The sequence below is a fragment of the Heptranchias perlo genome, unplaced genomic scaffold (genome assembly GCF_035084215.1).
Source record: "Heptranchias perlo isolate sHepPer1 unplaced genomic scaffold, sHepPer1.hap1 HAP1_SCAFFOLD_807, whole genome shotgun sequence".
In the NCBI taxonomy this organism is placed as follows: domain Eukaryota; kingdom Metazoa; phylum Chordata; class Chondrichthyes; order Hexanchiformes; family Hexanchidae; genus Heptranchias; species Heptranchias perlo.
Window position 1 is genome coordinate 67,610 of NW_027139842.1, and position 9,914 is coordinate 77,523.

Genomic DNA, 9,914 nt, shown 5'->3' on the forward strand with positions numbered 1-9,914 from the left:
CATTCCCTCCTTTTGTCCTATATATATATATATATATATATAAATATAAGGACAATACTCTAATAGAGCATTATTCCACCCAGATGTTCAAACTCCTCCTGCACCTCATCCTGTGTCACCCCTACTTGCACCATCAAATTTGTGGGCGCTATATAAGTACCCAGATTGGACATCATAGCACAGCAACATTTAAGTAAGCAATAAACTATAAGAATTATAACAACGAATATGACTAACCCTTGAACTAGAGAAGTCCCAATAGAACCCAGACATGTTTCATCAATACGCCTTTGTACTCTTATCTCTTCTCAGGAACAGACTCCTTCTAAACATTTCTCAAGTAAGCTGGGAATGTCCTTGGTCAGCTAAACCTATTCATGTTAGTTTGAAAAGGATTAACATAGTCAAATATCCCATGGTGCTTTATATTTTGTTTCCAGCCTAACTAGACTGAATGGTACCTTTCAGATCATTTTATACCTGTGAATTGGGGCCCTCCCCTTTATATCCCTTAATCCAAATTTTATCCCTACAATATCCCCTTGGCTAAGCCCAAGATAGCCAACCTTTATCCGTCACCCATGGTTGCCCATCGGTGTGCCCTGCTCAGTGTTGCCCTCTTGCAAGCACCTAGGCATCCCCTGAATTTTACATATGCAAGATGCTGTACCTCATCTTAACCAGGTTCCCTTCGTGTTGGCCACCAGTCCGGGTGGAAGAGAGGCAGAGCATCTGATAATCCTATCAAACTATGATTGTCTTCCCTTTTACATGCACCTTACCCCAGCGGGTGCTACTCCCAGTACCATTAAGATGTGTTCTTAGTTGAAACCACAGAGACAATGGGGACATTCTCACCCAGGCTCTGTTTTACTATCTTTGCCAAACCCTTCATCCTCTGCTTACATTTATTACATGCAATGAAAATCAAGAAGCACATTACAACAAACTGCACTACGACTAATACATATGAAATTAATCTAATCCAAGGATGGATCTGTATATTCAGTCCCAAATTCCAGAGGTCATTTCACCAGGTGGTGACTTTAATTTGGTCAATGTCATGCTTAATATTTTTATTGTCCTGTTGTAGGTTATAATAAACCTTCTGGGAGAGGCGTATCTCCATTCGCAATGCTTTCAAGTATTTAGGCAACAGGGGTGTCAGATACCCAAATGTGTCCTGATATTCTTTTAAGTCCTTTCTGACATTCTCAGAAACTTGTAAGGTGGTGAGGTTATGCCGATGTATCTCTACCAGTTCCTCGGGTCCAATCCGAACCGGGACTTCAGGAATGAAGCAGAACTCTGGACTTAAAATATCACAAGTTAGATTGGCATATTTAAACGTTTTCAAATTAGTTGTAACACAGTATTCGCCCTCTCCGGCATATGCCACTTGAGTGGGTTTTAGATCCGCCTCTAGGGCCTCCATGGTACAGTTAATATCCCGATTGGTACCGGTATTGTTAAACCCACACTGTGCTTCTAGGCTGTGTCCAACACTATGTGGACACACAGTGACAGCATGTCTAGTAACACATCCCTTTAATTTTGTTCCAGCCAATCAGCTTAAATCTATGTCCTCTAGTTCTTGAACCCTCTGCTAGGGGAAACAGGTACTTCCTGTCTACTCTATCTGGGCCCCTCATAATTTTGTAATTTTGTATCCATCGTGTGGATATCTTCTAAGTACAGGGTGGATAAAGGGGAACCAGTGGACGTAGTGTATTTAGACTTCCAGAAGGCATTCGACAAGGTGCCACATAAAAGATTATTGCTCAAGATAAAGAATCACTGGACTGGGGGTAATATTCTGGCATGGGTGGGGGATTGGTTATCTAACAGGAAGCAGAGAGTTGGGATAAATGGTTCATTCTCGGACTGGCAACCAGTAGCCAGTGGTGTTCCGCAGGGATCGGTGCTGGGTCCCCAACTCTTTACAATCTATATTAACGATTTGGAGGAGGGGACCGAGTGTAACATATCAAAGTTTGCAGATGATACAAAGATGGGAGGGAAAGTGGAGAGTGAGGAGGACATAAAAAACCTACAGGGGGATATAGACAGGCTGGGTGAGTGGGCGGAGATTTGGCAGATGCAATACAATATTGGAAAATGTGAGGTTATGCACTTTGGCAGGAAAAATCAGAGAGCAAGTTATTATCTTAATGGCGAGAAACTGGAAAGTACTGCAGTACAAAGGGATCTGGGGGTCCTAGTGCAAGAAAATTAAAAAGTTAGTATGCAGGTGCAGCAGGTGATCAAGAAGGCCAACGGAATGTTGGCTTTTATTGCTAGGGGGATAGAATATAAAAACAGGGAGGTATTGCTGCAGTTATATAAGGTATTGGTGAGACCGCACCTGGAATAATGCATACAGTTTTGGTGTCCATACTTAAGAAAAGACATACTTGCTCTCGAGGCAGTACAAAGAAGGTTCACTCGGTTAATCCCGGGGATGAGGGGGCGGACATATGAGGAGAGGTTGAGTAGATTGGGACTCTACTCATTGGAGTTCAGAAGAATGAGAGGCGATCTTATTGAAACATATAAGATTGTGAAGGGGCTTGATCGGGTGGATGCAGTAAGGATGTTCCCAGGGATGGGTGAAACTAGAACTAGGGGGCATAATCTTAGAATAAGGGGCTGCTCTTTCAAAACTGAGATGAGGAGAAACTTCTTCACTCAGAGGGTAGTAGGTTTGTGGAATTTGCTGCCCCAGGAAGCTGTGGAAGCTACATCATTAAATAAATTTAAAACAGGAATCGACAGTTTCCTAGAAGTAAAGGGAATTAGGGGTTACGGGAAGCGGGCAGGAAATTGGACATGAAATTAGATTTGAGGTTAGGATCAGATCAGCCATGATCTTATTGAATGGCAGAGCAGGCTCGAGGGGCCGATTGGCCTACTCCTGCTCCTATTTCTTATGTTCTTATGTTCTTAAGTATTGTTTCTCTCAATTTCATTGTTAACTGATGGGAACCTAACCCTGAATTTTGGAAATCCAAATTACTATGTCCCTCTTTACTTTAATTTCAGTCCTTTTGATTGGTACCAGTGTTTCCTGACTGTTTCATTAATTAGTTGGTTTCTCTATGGACCATGTGTCAGTGCCTTGTTTAAAAGGATTTCTCACTCGCCTGGACCACATTAACCATTTCATGTTGTGCTGTTGTCAAGTAACTGAGCCTGTCTGAGACTCATTCTTCAATGTATCTTCTTCATGTATTTCCGCATACTAGCAACATCTCATAGGTAGTGTTCTTGGATATTAACTTTCTGCTGGCCAGTCTCTTTTTCCTCATGGTATTTCCGAACGTGTTTTCCATGGCACACATCATATGTCCTGTAGGATTCAGTCCTGTAAAAGCAACTGGTTTGTTTAAAGAGTGGTTGCAATCGCTCACCAGGCCATAGGCCTTTGTAATCATGTTCTTCATCCTGGTCTCTGTTTCAGATGATGGCAACATACATTTGTATCTTTTATGTCCACTGTAGCCATTCTTAGGTTTTCAGGTTATCTTATCAAAAAGATCAGGGGTGTCTAGAGTGCTTATCTCCCCCTGCATGGTCCCGATGTCAGGGTAGTGGCCAGGATATTGAGTGTAGCTTTCTCATTGTTCATTATAGGCAAGGACACAAATATCTCCACGAGAAAGCTATCAATTTACTATTCTCAACTACACTTTCCTGACTTCCACTAGATTGTATATTTATGCCAGATTGATTTTTTTTGGTAAATCATGCCCAGTTCAATGACTTTAGAGAAATTCCCATTTGGTGTAATTTCTCTGTTTCTTTACTTTAATTCTCAATCACTTCCTCTCATCCAATTTTACATAACCCATTATATTACCTATCATGAGCCCTGGAGGAACGTTACTGTCCGATACAATATTTACAGTCAGCTCCAATATCCCAACACATTTTATTTGTTTATTTTACGTAATTTCTTCTTGAACCGCTTTTCATTTCCCAAAATATCCCACTACATTGTGCCCGAGTCCCTTCTATCATTTCACAATTATCCCAACTTGAGAGCAGTATTGTTGGACTGACAGGACTTGTCAATGTAAAATTTTCTTCCCTCCCGAAAAGAATTCTTCCTTGATACACAGCATTCAATAGGAACCATTTAGACTGGACTTCTTTTATTTTAAAATATAATTTGATTATCCCCTTAAATTACAAGTAAATTTTTCTTTCTCGAGTGCTTGAATAGCAACTCACATAAATTTTTCTTATCAATTCCAATTTCAGAAACAAATTTTGTCCAGGCTTCGTGGTTTTATAGTAGAGATGAAGTGCTCGTAATTACTTTTGGATGTAACTCCCATATCTCCCCACCTCGAGCACTCTGTCTCGGAAGACAATAAATGGGTTAAAACAAAACAAATCAAAATGTTTTCAAAAGAAGAGAATCAGGTTGGATCAAGGCTGATGATTGCTTTTCCTTCTCTATGTAATTTTTGAATTATCAAAATATCACCACGCTGTGACATTTGGTATCTGCCGATGTTTGCAGCTAAGGTCTTAAATTTTTAACACCACTGGATCGTTTCCTGCACCAAATTTCTCCAGCCAAGGTTGCACCGTAACTTTGTAAAGCCATTTTATGTCAAAGAACTACTCTTGGTAATCCTGCACCATCAACACTCACGTGGTCCCAAAAAACAGGATCACCTGTTTTAAAAGAAACACAGAAAATCCATTGCGGCTCTTCTTGAGAGCCCAAGGGGTTAATTTGTCAAATCATCATTTATTATTTATTTTGTCCAAAGGAATAATCCCTTTACCCGAAACAAAATCAGAAAACAAAACAGGAGAGAGAAATTGCCCAGTCCCTCTCTCTCTCTGGAGCTCGCAACCTGTCTGAAATAAACCCTGTCTCTCCCACATACAGATGTACGTAGGACTGCAGACTGGAATTTCCAACTCCAAGTCCTAATCTCTGTGTCTTCAAGATGTAACCACATTAAGAAAAATGTTCTGTGTTTTTGATTTCATTTATTCCCTCAGGTAAGGACAGCCCCTCCATCATGCCCACAGGTCAGGTTCACCCTCAGTTTGTTGATTCGTTATTCATAAGGGTACTTCCCCTGCCTGTATGTGGGCTAGGTTCTCTCATGTCTGTTCCACAATCCAGTTACCATATGTACTGCAGATGTCATTAGCAGCCGCCTGCTAAGATACGTTATATTCCTTTTTTATTAATTTATTAATGGTTTGGGCATGTGTTTCTAGCACTGTAGCTATCTTTTGCAAATGTATGGTCAGCATTTGATCCTCAGACAATTCCTTATCTGTATTTTCATTTATTTTTAAAATATATCTTTAATGCGAGACCCTAAATCTCTGACCTTTTGATCTAATGTTGCCAAATCAATGGTGTCAACAACTGAGGCACCCGTATTAAAGGCAGTTGCTATATCATTTATCACAGATCTTTCACGTCTCCACATTTGTCTATCTCTTTTACGATGTCCACCTCCATTCCATGTCGCGCTTTGTTTTAACACTTGAGTTAGGAGGTGTTGATATAATTGTTGAGTTTTCTTAGCAGTCTCAATGCGAGTTATATAATTTGTCAGGGAAGGTCTCCCCTCTTTGGTCAGATCTTGTATTGGAGCTACTATTCGTGAATAGCCCCAGAACTTGTCGAACTTCCTTATCATACTGTGGCGGGGTAAAACTGATAGGCGTTTAGTACCCTGTGTCAGTACATAGCTCAAGTAATGGACTTCCAATTGTCTAACCTATGCTTTCTCTTCATACGATTTGTTTTACATTCCTTTCTTATCAATTTTTTTTCACTGTAGCATTGTCTGTGTGGAAACTTATATCTCAGTCAATTGTAGCCTTTGGCATTTCCGAGTAATTGGGTCAATTTTAATAATATAACCTATACCAATTGTTACCTCATGTTCACCTGTGTTCTGGGCACGCCTCAGACAGTTCTCAACCGACTGGGTCATTTCTATCTGTTTGAACTGCTCTTGGCATGATAGTCTGGCTTCTTGGGATGGAAGGGGTTAACATTAACTGGCTCTCGTGGTAGCAGTAATGTGATACTTCTCCCTCTGAGATTAAGTTTCCACATTCCACCTTGCTAGACCTCAGCAAATTATTTTTTTTTTGTTACTTGGCGATTTTTTGGCTTCAAATTTTCTCTTCACACAGGTTTGACTGATTTTTTTTCTCACATTTGTGGATTGCTTTACACTATATATTTTGCACACTATTTTTGAGATTTATTTTAATCATAGTGTTTTCTCCAATGTTTCTTATTAACCAACTTGTTTGCTTGCAGCTTCTTTACTTTCTTTTCAGACTCTGCTTTAGCTTTGCAAACAGCCTTTTCCCTAATCTTATCCTTCAGACGACAATTAAAATCCAATATGATCATTATCGCTGTCCTTTTTTTGTTAAAAACCTTAAGGGGTAGGGGAAGAATCAATCACAATAGCACAAAATGCTTCGAAGATCAAATTAATTTATAACCAGAGATCATCCTGCAACTGTAACTTGTAATTCTTTAAAGCTGCACTTTATCTTTTCTTTTACAATTAAACCTCATTTTGTCAATTATTTTATATGAATGCAAAGGTTGTTGCTGGTGAATTGAAAACAGATGTTGGTGTCCTTGGAAGGGGTTAACTTTTTATCTCAGTAACAAAACGACGGAGCCAGATATCAGATTCACGCAGCGTTCTCAGCATACGTCAACGTAATTTTCACATAAATTCTTTTAAAAAAAAATTCATACAGGGAAATAACATCTCCCATCGTACATTTTAGTTTATAGTTAGTCTAGTATTTCCAGTTTGTTGTGATCAACTTTTGTTTAGGTTCCCCTCAATTTTCACATTGCTTCGTAAGTTTTATAATTTGCTGTCCAATTCATTTTTTTTTCACATACTTTTAGTGGGTATGATTACAACCAACTCTCCGAGCTGTTCCAGCTTTCCGACTTTTCCTATCATGGTGATACCAGATAGCTTTTTTTTTATCTGTCCCGTTAATTTTTTTTTAAACCTTTTTTTAAAACCACAAGATAAAAATTCAAAATGCCAATTTTTTTTTGAAGATCCCATGTTTGGAATTTGACATGCTCACATTTTATAAGAACCAGAATTTAATAGGTCACTTAACCTCAATAACTCCAATTTTAATTCAGCAATCTCAGAATTAAACACAAGACAAAACAGATACATCGCACAAAAGAGGAAAACACGTAAGACGCAGTAAGAAGGAGGCGTGGCCCACAACACCGACAGAAAACACTCACAATAAAGACAGGCTTTTTAAAGAGACAGTACACTGAAAACAAAAGAACCTTTCTTTTTCGGGTCTCTGTCTTTTAAACATTTTTCTAATCACTTAATTCTATCCATATTAAATGTACCGTCTTCGGGAAAGGGATATTTCTTAGTTTTGGTCCATTTTGACCAAACTATCAACTCGTCAGTTGATTCTTTTCCAAAGTTTCTGTACATGTGAGCAGCAGGTGTTCCCTTTGGAGGGATTTTGCTAGTGTTGGCGCCCATGGCTTATAGTTTATACAATAGTTTATACAATCCTCCACACTGTAATTACACAACAATCAAGACCTATCTTAACTATCACAATTCTATACTTGATAATTCAGCTGATTGGACATGACGTCATGTGTTCTTTTCACCTACTTTAGGGTCCTGGCCTTCACGTGGGGTTAAAACCCTCTTAATAACCAGCTCAGGCTAGGTGTGTGAGAGAAACGTCTGCAATTGGTTGGATCAGCTGACTTACACAGGTTTCTTATATACTTCAACACTATGTGACTTTAACACCAGTCTGCGTTTGTCGCCACTACAGACTTGTTCAAATTACAATTTCACATTTTAAAAAATTAATAATTTTTTTTTTAACAAGTCCATAATTTGGTTACCTCTCTCTTTTGCTGGCGCCTTTTTTTTTTCACTAGCAGCTGACCGTCTGTTGGCTCTCTACAGCAGCCTCAATGTCACTCTAGTAATCACCGCTATCACAGATCTACTCCGTTATTGCTCTCTCTCAGCCCGTTACTACAACACCGCAGCTGACAATATCGAGTAATCTGACAAGTTCCTTTTCCCCTTGTCTATACAAAACACATTTCCTATGATCGCCTTCCAATTCTTAAAGGCAAACAGAAGAATTAGTCACGTCAGTTAATGCATACACTTATCAATCGCAGCGTGTCTGCGGCTCGCACAGACAACATGTGTCCGTACTTACCGGGGATCACAAGCGATCTCGGTGGGACCTCCAAGAAATGTCGAAAACTTAATTACCTCTTATTTTATTTATTTATTCGTTCACGGGATGTGGGCGTCGCTGGCGAGGCCAGCATTTATTGCCCATCCCTAATTGCCCTCGAGAAGGTGGTGGTGAGCCGCCTTCTTGAACCGCTGCAGTCCGTGTGGTGACAGTTCTCCCACAGTGCTGTTAGGAAGGGAGTTCCAGGATTTTGACCCAGTGACAATGAAGGAACGGCGATATATTTCCAAGTCGGGATGGTGTGTGACTTGGAGGGGAACGTGCAGGTGGTGTTGTTCCCATGTGCCTGCTGCTCTTGTCCTTCCAGGTGGTAGAGGTCGCGGGTTTGGGAGGTGCTGTCGAAGAAGCCTTGGCGAGTTGCTGCAGTGCATCCTGTGGATGGTACACACTGCAGCCACTGTGCGCCAGTGGTGAAGGGAGTGAATGTTTAGTGTGGTGGATGGGGTGCCAATCAAGTGGGCTGCTTTATCTTGGATGGTGTCGAGCTTCTTGAGTGTTGTTGGAGCTGCACTCATCCAAGCAAGTGGAGAGTATTCCATCACACTCCTGACTTGTGCCTTGTAGATGGTGGAAAGGCTTTGGGGAGTCAGGAGGTGAGTCACTCGCCGCAGAATACCCAGCCTCTGACCTGCTCTCGTAGCCACAGTATTTATATGGCTGGTCCAGTTAAGTTTCTGGTCAATGGTGACCCCCAGGATGTTGATGGTGGGGGATTCGGTGATGATAATGCCGTTGAATGTCAGGGGGAGGTGGTCATTGCCTGGCACTTATCTGGTGCGAATGTTACTTGCCACTTATGAGCCCAAGCCTGGATGTTGTCCAGGTCTTGCTGCATGCGGGCTCGGACTGCTTCATTATTTGAAGGGTTGCGAATGGAACTGAACACTGTGCAGTCATCAGCGAACATCCCCATTTCTGACCTTATGATGGAGGGAAGGTCATATATACAATGCATTAACTCCAAACACTTATTTTCAGACAAGTAAGAATTTTAATTAAAAGAAACTTGAGCTTAAGGAAGACCTGTTCTAAACAATGGTCAGAACAACCTCTTCGCTGAACAAAGTAAAACAGTTCACATTTATACAGTTTAATTAGTAATGTCTGTCTATCATAGAATATGGGCGTACATGTACATTCTTTATTAGTTCAAGTGGTTAGTCAATCAAGTAGTGAGCCTGCCTCCTCTGGACATCCATAGCTCATTCCTGTTTTTGCACGTAGGCCTCGTAGGCCTGAGAGCACTACCTCCCTAAATTCCGAAGCTGGCTTATCAGTAGGGCTGAAGTCAGTCTCAAGGCCACGTGGCCTCTCAAGAAACTGTATTCTCATTATATTTTATAGTCAGCAATACCCTTATCTGCTCAGGGGGAGGGGGGGCAGACAGTACCAAGCACCTGGACAGCCAACTTAATTATCAACGTACCAAGGACAATTGTGTCTTTCTGTGTGTGTGTGTGCTGTAGCTACCCCATGTATGGGAGTCAAGGAGTTAACATTGGTCAAATACCCATCATGCATTTCTTTTCTTTTTTATGGTCAAGTAACTGTTCACGTATTTCTACATTAATGTGGTATTTATGGTTTTCCACAGATTATTAAAGGATTTGATA